Source organism: Zonotrichia leucophrys, chromosome 19 (genome assembly GCF_028769735.1).
Source record: "Zonotrichia leucophrys gambelii isolate GWCS_2022_RI chromosome 19, RI_Zleu_2.0, whole genome shotgun sequence".
NCBI lineage: Eukaryota > Metazoa > Chordata > Aves > Passeriformes > Passerellidae > Zonotrichia > Zonotrichia leucophrys.
This window is the reverse complement of record NC_088188.1, coordinates 8,663,621-8,682,255: the sequence shown is the minus strand read 5'-3', so window position 1 is coordinate 8,682,255 and position 18,635 is coordinate 8,663,621. Positions and strand designations below refer to the sequence as shown.

General features: G+C 42.7%; 1 protein-coding gene across 1 annotated transcript in view; it reads right to left on the bottom strand.

Moving 5' to 3' along the window:
- Positions 1–18,635, bottom strand: part of PPM1E (protein phosphatase, Mg2+/Mn2+ dependent 1E) — a 73,515-nt gene that overhangs the window by 34,939 nt on the left and 19,941 nt on the right. The window lies entirely within an intron of this gene.

The window sequence follows — 18,635 nt, the reverse complement described above, 5'->3', positions numbered from 1 at the left end:
GCAAAGGCAGCTCCTCTCTGGACCTGCAGGCCTTGGAGCACTTTCCTAATTCAGCCAGGATTACTTCATGACCCTGATCATGGATAACCACAAACACACAGATATCAAAAATGGAAGAGTTGGAAGCAATTTCTGTTCTTGGAGGAAAGTTGTGTTTGCTGCTTCATGACACAAGGGCAGCAGCTCTCACAGGCCACAGAGACAGCGTGGCCTTACCACAGCCCTGGATTTTCATTTTCAACTTCCTTTTCTACATAAAATCAAACATCCCACAGAACTGTCAGAAAACCAGGAGTTGGGTTTTATTTGCCATAAATGGTTGCTCATGGCAGACAGAGGTTTGGTTTTATCGGCAGATCAGATCCATCATGTTCCTCTAAATACAGAAGTTTAATAAAACAGGGATTTATCCAGTTCTCACATCAGTTCTGCTGCTCCTTTCTCTCCCATGGCCTCATCTCTTTCCTCTCCCAGCTCTGAGATTGTTCCTGTCCTGTCCAGGCTGGGAAAGCAGCAGATTTGCTGGTAATGGATTCATTGCTGCTCTCTGACAATCTATTTTTGCTCAGATGATTCAATTGAATGTTCCTGCAGTGTACAAGGCTGACCTGAGCTCTCTCAGGTGATGACCTAAGGACTACCATTGCTTTTATTAGTCATAAAAACTTTCCAAGATAAAGTTTCTTATGGAAACAAATCTGAATGAAAGAAAGAAACAAGCAGTGAAAATACAAACTTGCATCTGCAGTGTGACACTGAAATGTGTTTTATAGTCCTTAGTCAGGTCTCATACTGCTTACATTCATTTTCCAGCTGTTAGATAGTTGATCATTGTTTGTTTGGACACAAGAGCAAAGACATTTCAAACAGCACAGCACTTGGGTTTAATTGGGATTCTCTGTAAGAATTTGCCATTTTTTGTTACCATTCTTACAAATTCCTGAGTAGCTCTGTAAATAAGGTTGCCCCAAAGAAATTGGGCAGTGTGTGAACAGAACAGGGCAGTTGTTGGTTCTTGTGCTGCCTCCTCAGCCTCTTCACTGCTGCCCGTGGCCCTTGCAGCCCTCTCTGCCCGTGGTGGGCAGGTGGCAGTGCCAAGCACGCTGTCCTGGGCTGACGTTATGATGCTTGTACATCCCCATTCATCTGTTCTGTGCCTTTAAGGCCGGCTCTGAAGAGTGGAAGTTTTGTTTGGGTTTCTCTTATCAGGGACACAGAGACGGGCAGTACTTAGGGCTGTTTTTCACTTCCAGCTTCAGCTTGCTGCTTTTGCTTGCTCTCTTTTTCTGCTCTTGCTTCTGCTCTGCTTTCTGCCTCTGCTTATTAGCTAGTTCTAGATAAACAGTCCAATTCCTTCCTGGACTGTTTCTCCTCTCCTGTTCCTGTGACCATCTCGAACCTGCTCCGGACTGGGACCCGGGAACACCGAAGGTTCGGCGGCAGCGGCTGCCCCAGAGCCTGAGGGACTGAGAACAGAGCAACCACCCCCGACAGAGACTTTCTGATTTTGTCATCTTTCTCTGTCCTGGGTGACGTTATGATGCTTGTATATCCCCATTCATCTGTTCTGTGCCTTTAAGACCGGCTCTGAAGAGTGGAAGTTTAGTTTGGGTTTCTCTTATCAGGGACACAGAGACGGCAGTACACAGGGCTGTTTTTCACTTCCAGCTTCAGCTTGCTGCTTTTGCTTGCTCTCTTTTTCTGCTCTTGCTTCTGCTCTGCTTTCTGCCTCTGCTTATTAGCTAGTTCTAGCTAAACAGTCCAATTCCTTCCTGGACTGTTTCTCCTCTCCTGTTTCTGTGACCATCTTGAAGCCCCAAACTGCCTTTCCAATCAGCATTTTGCAACCTATGTATCTTGCTACTGCACAAGAACATAATTTTGTTTCCAGTGGTACTTATAGGGCATTATTGATCAAAATGCTTAGGCAGAGCCACAAACTGAAAATCAACCCTAAACAGTCCTATCCCATTCCACGGTTAGCTACTGACACAACCCCTAACGCTGGAGCCATATCCCATATCACCGGCGGGTGGTCTCACCGGGGTTTGCCCCATCCACATTCAGGAATTGCTGATGATGCTGTGCGCCAGGTTACTCATTAATCCAAAAGCAATCCTGGTGGATTCTTCTATTTGAAGTTTGGTAAGCAGGGCAAACAGGAAAGAGAGATAGGGATAGGGGGATTGACGAGCTAAGCATGTTCAGAGCCAACAGTGTCAAACTGACCCTAAGAGCCGTGCCAAGCCATGGGGACCAAGCCAAGTACACCGGGAATTGGCCATATTAGGATGGGAGTTCAAAGGTTTAAAGAAGAAGACTCATCAAGACCCCTGCCAGTGATGAAGGCAACCAGAACGGCCACCAAGATGATCCTCAAAAGGGATGGCTCCGCCCACGCTCCGCCTACACCATGCCTCTTATGAATATGCATGCAAAGACATTATTATGTATGTGATGATGTAACCCTGCACCCAAAACTGTATAAAAAGCCTGCTTCTGTTATGAGATATTTAGAAATCCCTTTTGTGATTTCTCCGACGCGTCGTAATAAAATACCTCCTGTCTATGCTGACTTAAACTGAGTCTCTTAGGCAGTTATTCTCACCTTTTGGGGCAAAATTCGGCATCAATCTCGAACCTGCTCCGGACTGGGACCCGGGAACACCGAAGGTTCGGCTGCAGCGGCTGCCCCAGTGCCGGAGGGACTGAGAACAGAGCAACCACCCCCGACAGAGACTTTCTGATTTTGCCATCTTTCTCAGAGCGCTGTCATCGGGTATTGTTCATTTTGTGTGCTGGGGGTGCTGTGCCTGTCAATAAACAGGTTCTTTCCACCTCTCTCCGAGGAATTTTTCCCGAACCGGTTGTGGGGAGGGGCCGTGTGGGTTTCGCTTTCTGGAGGGGCCTCCTTTGCAGATTCTTTAACAAATTTGCCCTAAACCAGGATGTAGCAGATAGGGCCTGGCGTTCGGAAGATCTCGTGATGTTACGGGAAGACAGGGCCCCTGCCCCCTTAGATAAGAAAATTAACATAGGAATGTAGCCCCCTGAACCAGATTCCAGTAATTTTCCACTTGCCCAGGTAACTTTCCATTGCCTACTAACCATAGATGGTAAGGACAGACCCTCACCTGACGTAGAAGCCCCCTAGACTATAAAACCCCACGGGAAGAGAGAATAAAGGCCTTTGATCCTCCACCATATTGGTGTCCGCGTGTTTCTTAGGCCCGAGCGACCCTGGGGAAGGGGGTCGCCGTGCTGTTTCCTGAAACCAGGCCGCCTGCCTTGTAGCAGAAGGCAACACCAGGACAATGATGACACCCCCGAGGACACCACCCCTGTCACCTCCACACTAACGAGGAGCACAGGGTGCAGCAGCACTGCCACATTCTGGGGGAGGCAAAGGAGCAGCAGAGGCACAGCAGGAGCAAGGGCTGGGGGTGATGGAAACCCCAGTTCCCCTCAAAAATCCAGGAAAATACAGATATGTGTAGGAAGTTTTGGGATCTGGGCTGTCCTTTCTTGCATTCCACTGGAATTTCACTGCAGCAAACGTTCCCTGACCCAATGAATTCCCAATTTCAATATTGAAATCGGCACTCAAAAGGAGAGGAAAGAAGGGCAAGAGAAGTGAAGCATTAAAGGCATGGAAGGAATAATGATTTGGCACCCAGGTTAGCCCCACTGCTTGGGAGGGAGATTTCTATTCAAATATTCAGATTATTATGATGAAATTAGGACAGGTAAGAAGAGCAACTTCCAAACACAGAGGTCTGAACCACAAGCAAATTGTGCTACAAAAAAGCAGACTCAGAATGATAAGATTCCTAGTGAAATATTAGTCTTGCTGCCACATATGTCAATCCCTAAACTTAGGGAAAGGAACACCCAGAATATAAATTGGACTCAAGGCAAAAGCAGCTGCAAAGCAAAGAATGAGCTGATTTGACACTTGCTAAAAAAAGTCCATTAATCAGAGGAGAAATATTTATGCTTTCAAGTGAGAAGAGCAGACTTGAAAAACCAAATATCTGCATAAATTCCTCATTGTATTTCCAGACTTTCAGCCACAACACAACTATTTCTGTGAAAAATGTGATTATACAAGTTTGTGTGTGTATGTTAACAATTAGTGAGAGTAGAATTAAGAGATGTCCCACACTGAGAGATCTTAAAATGCCACCCAGGTAACATGAAGAGAATTTCAAGCTGACACTGGACCACTGATTAAAACCAGATCATGTTTTATATTATCCAAAAGTGGTGGATATAACCTCCAAGTTGGAATTCATTTTATGCTGCATAATTTCTTCCTATTAAATCTGAGTGGTTCTTTAAAAAGCAAATTATTTGCCGAGGGTATTTTTAATGGGAATTTTGAAAAAAATAGCCAATATCTAATCTTAAAGTTCTCCTGAATTTCTGTTGCTATAACAACGCTTGCAAACCTTTTTCCTGTTGAGGACATCTGTAGCTATTTTTACAGGCAACAGCTGGATTTGTCTGTCTGAATTTCACTTATAAGAAAAAGTGTTTTATTTGCTGCCTTTGAACAAGCTTTTAACATAATGACAAATGTCAGAGCCCAGCAGGCTCAGTAGCTGAATAATCTGGTATAAAACATGAATTACATGGCAAAAGTGTAAATTAAGCAACAATTTGATGAAAAGTAGTGAGAGTCTCACAGTCCCCCCATGCACAGACAGCTCTTCCTCCCAGATTTAGCACTGGAACAACAAGGGCACAACAAGTCTTTAGAAATGAGATCTTTGATCACAGGAGATGCCACCTTGTACTTTAAATTTGTCTAAAATTTACCAATACAGAAGAACAAGGGGCTGACTTGCAATTTCCTGCAGAATGAGGTGTGCCAGGCACATCCAGCACTGTGAGATTGCCCAAATGCACTGACAGTGTAACAGCCAACCCTGCTCATCCTTCTCTAGAAAACTTTCTCATATTAAAAAACAACAAATCCAGTCAGAGATGATCATGGAGATCATCCATAAATAACCTTGCAGGATTGGGCTTTGGGTGAATTTCCTGCAGAATGTGCAGCAATCAGCATCTGAATCCAATCATGAAATGAACAGCAACCTGTACTCTTAGAAACTTCAATTAAAACAACAAATCAGTAGAGATGATCAGAGATTCAAATACTGAGCCTCTCACCTTGCAGGATTGGCTTGTAAATTCCTGCAGATAGTGCAGGCAATCAGCACTGAGATGCCCAAATGCACGACATGTACAGCCAACCCTGCTCATCCCTCTCTAGAAAACTTTCTCATATTAAAAAACAACAAATCCAGTCATAGATGAACATGGAGATGTCTGATAAATAACTGAGCCCTCTCAGCCCCTTGCAGGATTGGGCTTTGGGTGAATTTCCTGCAGAATGAGCTGTGCCAGGCACTGGGAACATCCAGCACTCTGAGATACCCAAATACACTGACAGTGTAACAGCCAACCCTGCTCATCCTTCTCTAAAAAACTTTCTCATACTACAAAAACAACAAATCCAGTCAGAGATGAGCATGGAGATCATCCATAAATAACCTTGCAGGATTGGGCTTTGGATGAATTTCCTGCAGAATGAGGTGAGCCAGGCACATCCAGCACTCTGAGATGCCCAAATGCACTGACAATGTAACAGCCAACCCTGCTCATCCCTCTCTAGAAAACTTTCTCATACAACAAAAACAACAAATCCAGTCAGAGATGAGCATGGAGATCATCCATAAATAACTGAGCCCTCTCAGCCCCTTGCAGGATTGGGCTTTGGGTGAATTTCCTGCAGAATGAGGTGTGCCAGGCACATCCAGCACTCTGAGATGCCCAAATGCACTGAAAATGTAACAGCCAACCCTGCTCATCCCTCTCTAGAAAACTTTCTCATATTAAAAAACAACAAATCCAGTCAGAGATGAGCATGGAGATGTCTCCTAAATAACTGAGCCCTCTCAGCCCCTTGCAGGATTGGGCTTTGGGTGAATTTCCTGCAGAATGAGGTGAGCCAGGCACATCCAGCACTGTGAGATGCCCAAATGCACTGACAGTGTAACAGCCAACCCTGCTCATCCCTCTCTAGAAAACTTTCTCATACAACAAAAACAACAAATCCAGTCAGAGATGAGCATGGAGATGTCTCCTAAATAACTGAGCCCTCTCAGCCCCTTGCAGGATTGGGCTTTGGGTGAATTTCCTGCAGAATGAGCTGTGCCAGGCACTGGGAACATCCAACACTGTGAGATGCCCAAATGCACTGAAAATGTAACAGCCAACCCTGCTCATCCCTCTCTAGAAAACTTTCTCATATTAAAAAACAACAAATCCAGTCAGAGATGAGCATGGAGATCATCCATAAATAACTGAGCTCTCTCAGTCCCTTGCAGGATTGGGCTTTGGATGAATTTCCTGCAGAATGAGGTGAGCCAGGCACCTGGGAATATCCAGCATCTGAGATGCCCAAATGCACTGACAGTGTAACAGCCAACCCTGCTCATCCCTCTCTAGAAAACTTTCTCATATTAAAAAACAACAAATCCAGAGATGAGCATGGAGATCATCCATAAATAACTGAGCTCTCTCAGTCCCTTGCAGGATTGGGCTTTGGATGAATTTCCTGCAGAATGAGGTGAGCCAGGCACATCCAGCATCTGAGATTGCCCAAATCCACTGAAAATGTAACAGCCAACCCTGCTCATCCTTCTCTAGAAAACTTTCTCATATTAAAAAACAACAAATCCAGTCAGAGATGAGCATGGAGATGTCTCCTAAATAACTGAGCTCTCTGAACACCTTGCAGGATTGGGCTTTGGGTGAATTTCCTGCAGAATGAGGTGAGCCAGGCACATCCAGCACTGAGATGCCCAAATGCACTGACAGTGTAACAGCCAACCCTGCTCATCCCTCTCTAGAAAACTTTCTCATATTAAAAAACAACAAATCCAGTCATAGATGAACATGGAGATGTCTGATAAATAACTGAGCCCTCTCAGCCCCTTGCAGGATTGGGCTTTGGGTGAATTTCCTGCAGAATGAGGTGAGCCAGGCACTGGGAACATCCAGCACTGAGATGCCCAAATACACTGACAGTGTAACAGCCAACCCTGCTCATTCCTCTCTAGAAAACTTTCTCATATTAAAAAACAACAAATCCAGCCAGAGATGATCATGAAGATGTCTCCTAAATAACTGAGCCTCTCAGCCCCTTGCAGGATTGGGCTTTGGATGAATTTTCTGCAGAATGAGATGAGCCAGGCACTGGGAACATCCAGCACTGAGATGCCCAAATGCACTGAAAATGTAACAGCCAACCCTGCTCATCCCTCTCTAGAAAACTTTCTCATACAACAAAAACAACAAATCCAGTCAGAGATGAGCATGGAGATCATCCATAAATAACCTTGCAGGATTGGGCTTTGGGTGATCTTGCCCCCAAATTGTTGATGGCTGTAAAACTGGAGAGAGAAATTTGGAGCTCAGACAAGCAGGGAACACCCAAATGGGCTTTGAGAAAATGCCATTTCAGTTTAAACCTCCACTTTATGTTGTGCAGGATGTATTTATTACTCTTATTCTTGCACATAATTTAGAATAGAGGATCATTAGCAGGAATCCCTGGAGTGAATTGTTTGAGGATTAGGGAGGAATGAATGATACCCTGATGCTGATTCCAAGCTCTGCTGCCATGTGTGGGGAGAAGCTGCTGGAAGCTGAGCCTGCCCCCCCGGGCACAGCAGCTCCAGTGCTGCAGAGCCTTGCAGAGCACAGGGAGTCACAAAAGGCTCTGTGCATTCCTGAAAATTCCCCTCCTGCTGTTTCCAAAAAGACCTGTTGGTGATGAACTGCAATCACAAACAGAAATAGCACTGGGACTCTGCTGGGACATTGGAAATACACAATATATGAATTATACAGAGGCAGGACCTGCACCTCTGCCTGGGGCATGGGGATTTGGAGAATATTTGCTTTATTTTTCAAACAAAAGAGGGGAAGGCATGACATTTTGTGAGCAGGGTCCTGTATCTTTTATTCTTTCTGATTTTAGCTGTAAATACATAATTACTGTAAATGCATTTACACCTACACGGCTCCTAAAGCAGCCCAGAAGTGTTCCTGCTCATGTGCTGATCAATAATTCCCAATTTCATGCAGAGACAGGTAAATTGCCAGAGCTTCACCCCAGGACACTTTGTGCTCAGACAGACGCCCACAGTTTCAAGGCAACAGTTTGCACCACAAAAGGCAAAACCAGTCTGAAAATTTTTTCTTAATAATTTGCCTCCAGCTGATTGCTCCCCACATTCAGATGTGTTCCTACTGCAAAAGTCCTGAGTATGACTGGGAAGTCAAGGAGATTTACAGCCCAGTGGCAGACAATGGTTTTGTTGACACTTTCTAAGCTGAATTTATTGGAGAGCTTCCTGAAGAGAGGAGAAGGATTCAATTACCCAGTAAATATCAAAGAACATGCTTGGTGCTGCTGTCCCTGCCTTGGACAGGAATTCCAGGCTTTGAAGTGTGACCTTTTGTTCAGGCCTGCTGGAGTCTGTGTTTGAATTGTGTGCTGCAGAATTGGACACAGTGCTGAGCTCAGGAGTGATTTCCATGCAGGTTTACCCACAATGCAGGGAGCAGCACACAAAGTAGAGACTGAAAGGCCCAAGGCAGCAGTTTTTCAACAATTCTCTAAAAGAACAAACCAACTTCCCTTAAAAAAAGATTAAGAGCAGGGATATGAAACAATTGAAATTCAATATCTGAACTGTGCCAGGCTGAGGAGCACCTGGATGCTTTGCTGTTGTTAGCAAGGGAATAAAGAAAAGAATACAGAGAATAAAACAGCTTTGGAATGGAGCCAGGAGAAAGCAGAGAATTCTGTCCCAGGTTGATGATCCAAGGGAAGGCTCATCTGAAATTCCACTCATTAATTGATTACTCTGTTATCTCCAAGATATGAGGCCAACAGACCCAGCAGAGTGCAGGGATGGGACAGGATGGGCACAGTGGAAAGCAATTTATTTGTTAGGATGTGGCAAAAAACAAGTAGTTCAAGCAACTGAAAGAATTGGAGAATGACCTTGTGTTAATCAGGTCAGCATGCCCAAGGGAGTGGGAGGGAAATCTCTTTACTTAATAAGATCAGTCTTGATTTTAGAGATAATAGGGACATAATTACAAATTGGTGAGGATGATGTGACCTCCAACCCATCTTTGAAACCCTCATCTCAGGATCCTTAATGAACCCAGTGAAAGTGGGAAATGAAATGGAGTGAGGGGTGATGATCAGAGCCAATGCCTGGTGGAGAAGTCTTCAATAACAACCACACTGAATTTTGAGGAACTGAAAGAAGCATTTTAACACCACGTGGAGGAAGATCTATATGCAGCAAAACCTTTTAACACATCTTGTAAAGCAAATTACTTCAATCCACTCACACTTTAACAGCGTGGTTTGCAGCTTTAACACACAAAATGAGAGCAAAACAGAGAGAAAATGAACTGGTCTTTCTTTGAAACAACCTCCACACACACCTTCTTGGATAACCTTCCAAAAATGTGGCCTTTTCTGTCTGCTATTTATATTTACTGAGGCTGCTATGATGGCTTTTGGAATAAACTCTCAGCAATCAATCTTTGGAAACACAACAGGACTTGGGTTTTGCACCAAGGGATGCAAACATCTGTAACCCTGCAGGTGCTGCCATCTGCTCAGCTATTAGAATTTGTACCCACAAATATAAAACTCTTCCAGGCACTATAAATACCTTTAGTTTCATGTTTTGGTGATTTTATGCAGGTTTTAAAAATCCAAACCTTATGCAGAAGCATTAGAAAAAATGGATATGTTAGAAAAGGAAGAGAGAGGTTTGGAATGGATATTGGGGAGGAATTCTTTGCTGTGAGGGTTTGAATTTGAGGATTTCTCCAACAGTGGCTGACCTTGAATTAGACCTCAACACTTTAGAAAACACTTTTGAATTTACCTCATTTCCAGACCATCAGCATTCAGAGCACATGAGTGACACTGATCCCCATGTGCTGAAATTCTGACAGTTACCTTTAAACAGCAGAATCAAAGTGACACCAAAACATTACTAAATCTCTTTTTTACCATTTTCCAGATGAATTATTTAATAGCAAACCAAAGGAAAAAAATTCTAACCCAGTGACTTCAAGATGACATTGCTCTCTGTTCCCAATTTCTGTGTGATCCTCAAGCTGAAACCAAAAGTTGCTCCATAAATTTAATGCTATTTAAGAAATCTAGGGTTTAAAGAAATTTAAAGCAGAAATAACAATAGAGGATAGCTTGGGGGGAAAAAAAGAAATCAGTGGAAAGCCATGAAATTTCTCAGTGTTCCATCCTTCACGTCACAAATAATCTCTCTGGAGATATAAACACACAGGCAAAATTCAATTAATGCTTTCAAACTGACAAGAGTGGTTAAAAATAATAAAATTAAAGCCTTTTTAATCAGGAGGCATTGCCAAAAGGTGCATGCAGGGAAGGCCAGCACTGATTCCAAGGCCTGGGAAGGATCCAGAGGGTTCCTGAACCTCCTGGGTCTGTCCTGAGCCATCCCCTGGAAGCTCTTCCCACATCTCCTGGCTGGAAATTGCCTTGCCATGATATATTTCTATGGAATAATAGGGAAAAAATGATGGAAAATGTGAAGATTGCAGGCATGTTCCCTGGAAAAAGCATCTTTGATCACAGGAAGCAATCCTGACCTATGAATTCCTTACTAAAAGTTGTTCTTCCCACTGGTGGTTCCAATTTATTCTCATTTTGAGATGAATCCAACCAAAAGAAGGGAGAAAAGAGGGGAAACAAAACAAGAATTCTGTTGAAAAAACACCAAGGCACTATAGAGGGAGTTTTGGTGTTGTTATGGAAACCCAGAAAGCACAGCTAGGAAAAAGAAAAGTGAATAAAGAAGCAATTTCAGCTGCAAATATAAACATGTCCTTGCTTCCTGGAAAAAGCCCTTCCAAAGGATTTTGTTGATGCTGTGCACCCAAGCAACTGAAAACTACAAATTCTTCCCCAGAGAAACACAGATAAAAATTGGAAAGCCACTGTAATAAAATAATAAACAGGACAAGGGAGAAAAAAGCAGATGGAGTTATCAAAGTGTTGTTTTCACACCCACAAAGAAGCAGTTTGCTGAAAATGCAGAAAACTTCAGACATTCTGTTTTAAGTAATCAGAAGAGTGGTGGAAAAGGAGAGGATTCTGTATTTATCTGGAGAAAAATAGTTCTCTGCTCTTCTCCCACATTTGTGTTTGTATTTCATACATTTTGAACAGCTAGCCAAAGAAATAATTCTGTTCTCTGAACATAAATTACTTAGGAAAAATTGGTTGTTGTATTTAAAGCTACTCTGAATATGCAGAACAAAATGCAAAAATGTCCATTATCTGTTAGTCTATAGTGCTTTGCACCTGAAAAGTTAACTTAAATATATTTCCTGACACAGACCTAAAAAATGCATCCAAAAATAATGCTAATTAAGTGCACTGATATAACCAAGCTTTGGCTTTCAAATTCTCATTGTGCCATTAGGTAATTCTTAATGAAATGGCACAAATCAGTCCTGCTAATGGCATAATGCTCTTATGTACCTGGATAATCTGCACTGCTCAGCTTTCCTGCACCCTGGCACCTCAGCAGCTGGGTGGGTTTTTAAGGGGAGCACCCAAAAGTGCTTCCCCTACTCTGAAAACTCCTTTCACTGCTTGAGAAAGAAGAAAAAAATTATTTATTAATTGGAGCAATGATAAGCTGGTTAGGGAAATCAACAGCAAGACAGGAGAGTTTCTCATCAATTCTAAATATTCATTGTCACAGACATCTTTTATGAAAAATCCTTTCTTTAGGATTGTTCCTCCTGAGAAGCTGAGAGGCCTCAGGAACAAAATGTAAACATTGATTATCTGCTGCTGTGGAATGCAACAGGTGGATCTTTGATTAGCCCATGTTGGTTGTTTCTAATTAATGGCCAATCACAGCCCAGCTGGCTGGGACAGAGAGTCCCAGAGAGTTTGCTATTCTATTCCTAGCCAGCCTTCTGATGAAATCCTTTCTTCTATTTTTTTAGCATAGTTTTAATGTAATATATATAATAAAAAAATAAATCAGCTTCTCAGATGCTAAAAACTCCTTTCACTGCTTGAGAAAGAAGAAAAAATTATTTATTACTTGGAGCAATGATAAGCTGGTTAGGGAAATCAACAGCAAGACAGGAGAGTGTTTCTCATCAATTCTAAATATTCATTGTCACTGACATCTTTTATGAAAAATCCTTTCTTTAGGATTGTTCCTCCTGAGAAGCTGAGAGGCCTCAGGAACAAAATGTAAACATTGATTATCTGCTGCTGTGGAATGCAACAGGTGGATCTTTGATTAGCCCATGTTGATTGTTTCTAATTAATGGCCAATCACAGCCCAGCTGGCTGGGACAGAGAGTCCCAGAGAGTTTGCTATTCTATTCCTAGCCAGCCTTCTGATGAAATCCTTTCTTCTATTTTTTTAGCATAGTTTTAATGTAATATATATAATAAAAAAATAAATCAGCTTCTCAGATGCTAAAAACTCCTTTCACTGCTTGAGAAAGAAGAAAAAATTATTTATTAATTGGAGCAATGATAAGCTGGTTAGGGAAATCAACAGCAAGACAGGAGAGTTTCTCATCAATTCTAAATATTCATTGTCACTGACATCTTTTATGAAAAATCCTTTCTTTAGGATTGTTCCTCCTGAGAAGCTGAGAGGCCTCAGGAACAAAATGTAAACATTGATTATCTGCTGCTGTGGAATGCAACAGGTGGATCTTTGATTAGCCCATGTTGATTGTTTCTAATTAATGACCAATCACAGTCAGCTGGCTCGGACAGAGAGTCTGAGAGCCTTTGTTATCATTTGTGCTATTCTATTCTTAGCCAGCCTTCTGATGAAATCCTTTCTTCTATTTTTTTAGTACAGTTTTAATGTAATATATATATAATTATATATTAATGTATATATGTAAATATATAATTAATTATATATTAATGTAATATATATAAAATAATAAATCAGCTTCTCAGATGCTCATCTCTTCCCTCATCCTCAGACCCCTGTGAACACCGTCACAATTCATCAATTTTAAATATCCAAGGGTGGATTTTCAGTGAGCCCTCAGTGGTTTTGGCACCAAAGCTGCCCCTGCACCTCCAGAACAGTTCCTGCTGCTGAAGGGATCATGGCAGGAAATCAACTGCACACCCAATAAGCATTCCTGTAAATAAGCCCATCTTTGAGAACAGTTTCTCTTCCTCAGCAAAACAAAACACCAAAAAAAAAGAAAAAAGAAAAAAGAAAAAAAAATCCCCCAAGGGCAGCAGACCACAGAGTTCACATTATGGACCCAGTGGCTTCTAAATTCATTCTGGAAAGAAAACCATTTTTACTGCTGCCATCCATCACTCACCCAGCTCAGGAGCTTTTTCTCCCTGCAGGGCAAAGTCTCTTCATCCTCACTTCTGTCATTTGAAAGCACAGAAGGGAACAAACCACACACCTCACACTGGGGGTTTATTCTTTCTTACACCAAATTTTAAAGTCATTTTGTGGCTGGGAACAAAGAACTCAGGGATCTGAACTGTGCTGCGCCAGTTAAGGGAAATCACTGAGCTCTTCATGCACATAGATTTGTACATAAATAAATCAAAATAAAAATCAAGCAATATTCACAGAGATGTTATCATTGGTTTAGAAAAAGACTGAAGTGCTGTAAATTACTGGGATTAACTCGGTTTGTTAATTCAGTGCTCTTGCAAATCCTTTTGCCTCCAAATTCCTGCCAAACTCCTTAATATTCTTTTAGTAAAACTCAAAAATAGAAATATAGATTTTAGCAGCATCTAGTGTGGGACTTTCTTGTGGGAAAAACAAAACAGGTAAAGGAAAATTAATGTGATTTTTCAAACTGAAGCATTTTACCTCATTTTGTGAGGATACTCACAGTTTCTTCAGCAACACACACAAAGCCAAGGCCTTCTATATTTGAGACCAATCAAATACTCTCACCTCTGTGTATTTGAGCCACTGCATCTCCAGAAATGCAGTTTCAAATTCTAACATTGCCATTGAACACCCTGGTGGGCACCTCCACTGCCAGGAGCAGAATAATTGCAATGAAGACCCTGGGAAATGGTGTCAGAAAATGTCTTTTCCTTTGGGCCAGGTGGGAGCAGGGGTTGGGCATCCCCAGGATGGGGTCACTGCTGCCTTCCTGTCTCTCCTTTGGGGTACAGAGTCAGTTACCATCTCTGCCATAAAAGATACAATGCACTGATTTATCCCTAATTAAGGATGGAGTGCAGAAACGAGATTTGATTGTTATTTACCTTTCCACATCTGTCAGCCTCTTTCAAAGACAGTGATTTGAAAGGGGAGAAGAAACCTCACTAATTGCTCTCAGAGCTGTGTGAAGAGTTCAGGCTTTCTGTTTTTGGGTTTTTGTAGGGAAGAGCTGTGTTTCAGATGTAGTGTGTGTTGCTATGGTAATTATTATTTTACTGAATGGTATACATTCAGAACTGATTTCATATTGTCAGACAGCAATTAAACAGATTAGGCTGTGTATACTCACAGCTCTGAGATATTTCCAATTTGTTTTAAATTTTGGGGCATGTGAAAAGCAGTGCCCTGGGATGTGAAGGATCAATTCAAAGGGCAGCTCCAGCTGTGCAGTTTCCTCTTCCCTCCTGCTCTGCTCCCAGCCCGGGGGGTTTGGGAGTGGAGACACTGCAGGGCATTTTGGGGCCTCAATTCCCACTCAATTCCCCCATTTGCAGACTGGAAATCTCTTTCCAGATGGAAAGAGCTGCAACAGCTCCATAACTGCCCAAAACTGAACCTCCTGCCTTCCACCTCCCATGGCTGCCCTGCTCCTCAGAGGAAGATTTCACTGGAAAAACCTCTATGAGGATAAATGATTTTCCTCCTCCTGCTGTCCCAGTGGCACCCAGCCCCTGAGGGCAGGTTGGCATCACTGCCCCCAGTTTGGAGAACAGAACCAGGGCATGAAGGGCTCACTCCTCACCCCAAACCCTCTGATTTCAGCTCCAACAAATCCTTCAGGCTGGCAATCCAGATTTATCCCCCTCACGTTATAGGAACACAAAAGAAGTCAAGGAAGAAAAATAGGAAACAACATGATTTGATTTTCCTGAGAGGTTCCAAGTATCTCCGAGTAACTGGAGAGCCAATATTCCCCCAGGACAAAAAGGATGCTAAAATTGGTGTAACCAAGCCCAAGAAACCCTTTGGAATTTTATTTGCTGTGTCTTAGCTTGGCATAGGAAGAAATTCTAGCAGCCAGGATAGGAAGTTTAGAAAGCTCAGGCTTCTGCTCAGCTCTAATACAGGTTTTCTTTGGTAAACCAATCAATTCCAGAATCCCATTTTTCCCCATGCTAAGAAATAACTCGAGGCAAAATTTAATCCATGTGAGTGGGGATAGTCATGGAGATGAATGAGATGAGAAACACTTGAAAAATGTCCAGAATTGTCAGGAAGGGAAGGAGCTGTGCAGCTTCTGAGCAAAGGAGAATAATTTCCAAAAAAAAAAAAGAGCAAATGAAGCCTCAGTTCTGTGGGCCATGGCTGGATATGTGCAATAATCCAGATAAAAATAGGGTGCAGCTTTAAGCTTTGTGAGGAGGGCACCTGACAGGCAGAGAACAGCAAGAGAAATGATAAGATTATCTAATTATCCATCTATTTTCCTGGTCATTTTCTCTCTCAAGTAAATGATTTTCATAGGTTGACATATTCCAGTTGGTGGGAGCAGGTCAGGGAGGAGATCAGCAGTGAGTCAGCAGTGGAAGGCTGATGGCAGCATTAATCTTGAGGAAAGCTGAAGGATGAGAGGAAAACAGAATCATCCAAGATCAGAGAGGATATAATGGGCACAGAGGGTCTGAAAGGTGAACAGGCTGATGGCTGCTCAGGGAACAGCAGCCTGCAGGAAGCTGCCATCAACAGAGAGGAAACAAATGGACTAAAATAAGATAGAACCTTGAAAATTAGGATAAAAATAATTTGGATTCTGAAAGGAGACATGATTTACCCAAAGGGTGTCACGTCCTGGCAATGTGAGTGAGGCAATTGTCCAGCATTTGCTGTTTCTCCTGGTGATAAGGAATCAGCATAATCTGGGCATTTCAGACAGTTCCCAAAGGATTTGGCATCCAGTCAGGAAAGTCTTGACTTCTCTTTTTGTCCCAGTTCCCAACCCTGTGAACAGCAGGGGCTTTGTGTGCCACCAGGGTATTGCTAAAATAGCCAGGTTGTTCACAACAGCACTCCCTCCCCAAAATCACCAAAACAAGAATGGCTTTTTTATGTCTTTTGGATCAAGCTGTCATGTCTGTGAAATACAGACATGCTGGGTATCCCTGACATATGGTCAGAATAATTTGGGTTATTTTCTTAAATACAACATTCTCTTAAGGCAAATTTACTGTGTAAGAGCTATGGAGGGGAAAATGATGCAAAATAAATCAGTATTCAGTTCCAAGGGAGATTATAATACATATTTAATTTTAATAGATACTGAAACTCTCTGTTGGGCTTCACATTCAGCCTCATTATGACTAAACCAAAATGGTGATTCTGTGCCTTTCCTGTGTGTTTGAGAACATTTGGGTTTGTCTGCAGAGAACAAGGAGGTACAAACAAGGTCATTCACCTTCAGCTGCTGAAGGAGCTCAGAGAAAGAACCTGAACTGAAATTTCTGCAAAGAGTTAACTGGAGCCAGGATTCCACAATATGAGTTTAGGAAAGCTCCTAATCCTGAGCTTTGCAAAAGGGCCACCAGATGAAAACGCAGTGCTGAAGGAGCAGCTCACTCTCTAAGGCCACCCTGGAGTGGAGACACTGCAGGGCATTTTGGGGCCTCAATTCCCCCATTTGCAGACTGGAAATCTCTTTCCAGATGGAAAGAGCTGCAACAGCTCCATAACTGCCCCAAACTGAGCCTCCTGCCTTCCATCTCCCATGGCTGCCCTGCTCCTCAGAGGAAGATTTCACTGGAAAAACCTCTATGAGGATAAATGATTTTCCTCCTGCTGCTGTCCCTGTGGCACCAGCCCCTGAGGGCAGGTTGGCATCACTGCCCCCAGTTTGGAGAACAGAACCAAGGCATGAAGGGCTCACTCCTCACCCCAAACCCTCTGATTTCAGCTCCAACAAATCCTTCAGGCTGACAATCCAGATTTATCCCCCTCAGGTTATAGGAACACAAAAGAAGTCAAGGAAGAAAAACAGGAAACAACATGATTTGATTTTCCTGAGAGGTTCCAAGTGTCACAGCAGTGTCCCCAACCTTCTCCTTAAAATGGCTCTACCACCATCCCTCAGCCCTCGCCCAGTTAACTCGCAGTGAGCACGTGTGAGGCTGAGCTCAAAGTTATTTTAGGAGCCAACTGGAAAGGAGATTCAGCCTTTTTAAAAATGGAATTGTTTTCTCTGGTTTAAGACTGTTTCCATGGAGAGACCACAGCATATGAACATCTTTAGGCCAAGTGCTTTGCTGCAGGCTTATCTGAATGGAAGCACCACAGGAGGAAGGATAATTGAGGCCAGTTGTTTAAAATTCATGGGCCTCCTCCTGTACTTAACTCGGGAGCAATTTATTTTCATTATTTTGATCTGTTAAGCATTTAAAAGTTAAACAGTTCTATACATACCTTCTCTTAAGTGGCATATCTTAATATAATATTTACTCAGGATGGGATAAACTTAGTGGCAGCAATGTCAGGCTGTTGGGTGAGGGTGACAAAGTGGCAGCAAAATCACACTGTAGGTTAATGTAAAGGGATGCAGGAGGGGAAGAAACCTCCATCCTAAATTCACACACAAAATAGTCTCTGAACAGGCTATTGCCTCTTGGGAGAAGCATTCTTCTAAGTTATAATGAATAGGTCTATTAAAAAGGCAGTTTACTCTTCACTAAAGGCAAATAAAGGCAGCAGAGTGCTGGTTATGGGAGCAGGGATGTTGTTATCCTGCTTTATAAACCCTGGGTGAATATTGGCTCTGATTGGGATCTCAGTCCAGCTTCTGTGCTTACAACTTCCCCTCCCAGCACAGACAAACAAGAAAAAGTACACAGAAGGCAATAAAAGCCATGAAAGGAATAGAACAGCTGCTCTTGGAGGAAGAGCCAAGAGTTTATGTTGTTAAAAAGTAAATATACTGGATTTGCTGTTTGCTCTTGCACGCCTTCGCAAGGCAAAGCCAAAATTCAACCTTTCCCCTCAAAAAAATGCTAATTGGATTTGGCAGGAGCAAGTTTTGGGATTGAGGAGCTAATGTTTAAATTTGATAGACTGACAAAGGTTTACCTAAGTCTTGAGAACATTTTCAGAGCTTAAAAAAGCAGCTTCCCTCCTCTGTGCTCAGCCATCACGTGAATTGCTGTTTAATCTGTGTTTTCCCCAGTGCAATAATTCATGGCCAGGCTCAGGAGTGGGGGTGGAATGCCATGGGCCTTTTCCAGTCAGGAATGTTGTGGGATGCAGCCCATTCCTGGTGGCAAAGCCAGATTAGGGCTCTCAGCACAGAACTCAGGG